The following is a 278-nucleotide window of genomic DNA, read 5'->3' on the forward strand; positions in this document are numbered from 1 at the left end:
AAAAAAAAAAAAAAAAAGACCATACCCTTTTATGTAATGATGTTTACTTTGAATTTATATTAGTTCACACAAACACTCCATCCATGCTTTTGTTCTGGCCCTCCGGTCCAGTTTAAAAACCCATTGTGGCCCTCGTGTCAAAAAGTTTACCCACCCCTGTTCTAGATCAATTCCAACCTGCCTCTTTATGGCTCCCTTCCATGAAATATCAATATCTGAAAACAGACCAAGGTGAGTCTGCAAAACTTGTTTTAAAAAGATTTTTCCAATTTCATTTG

The 278-nt window shown here is 36.0% G+C and overlaps 1 protein-coding gene across 2 annotated transcripts in view; it reads right to left on the reverse strand.

Moving 5' to 3' along the window:
- Positions 1-278, reverse strand: part of GINS1 (GINS complex subunit 1 (Psf1 homolog)) — a 16,645-nt gene that overhangs the window by 3,359 nt on the left and 13,008 nt on the right. The gene's annotated exons all lie outside the window — the stretch shown is intronic.

The sequence above is a fragment of the Myotis davidii genome, unplaced genomic scaffold, assembly GCF_000327345.1.
Source record: "Myotis davidii unplaced genomic scaffold, ASM32734v1 scaffold733, whole genome shotgun sequence".
Classification (NCBI taxonomy): Eukaryota; Metazoa; Chordata; class Mammalia; order Chiroptera; family Vespertilionidae; genus Myotis; species Myotis davidii.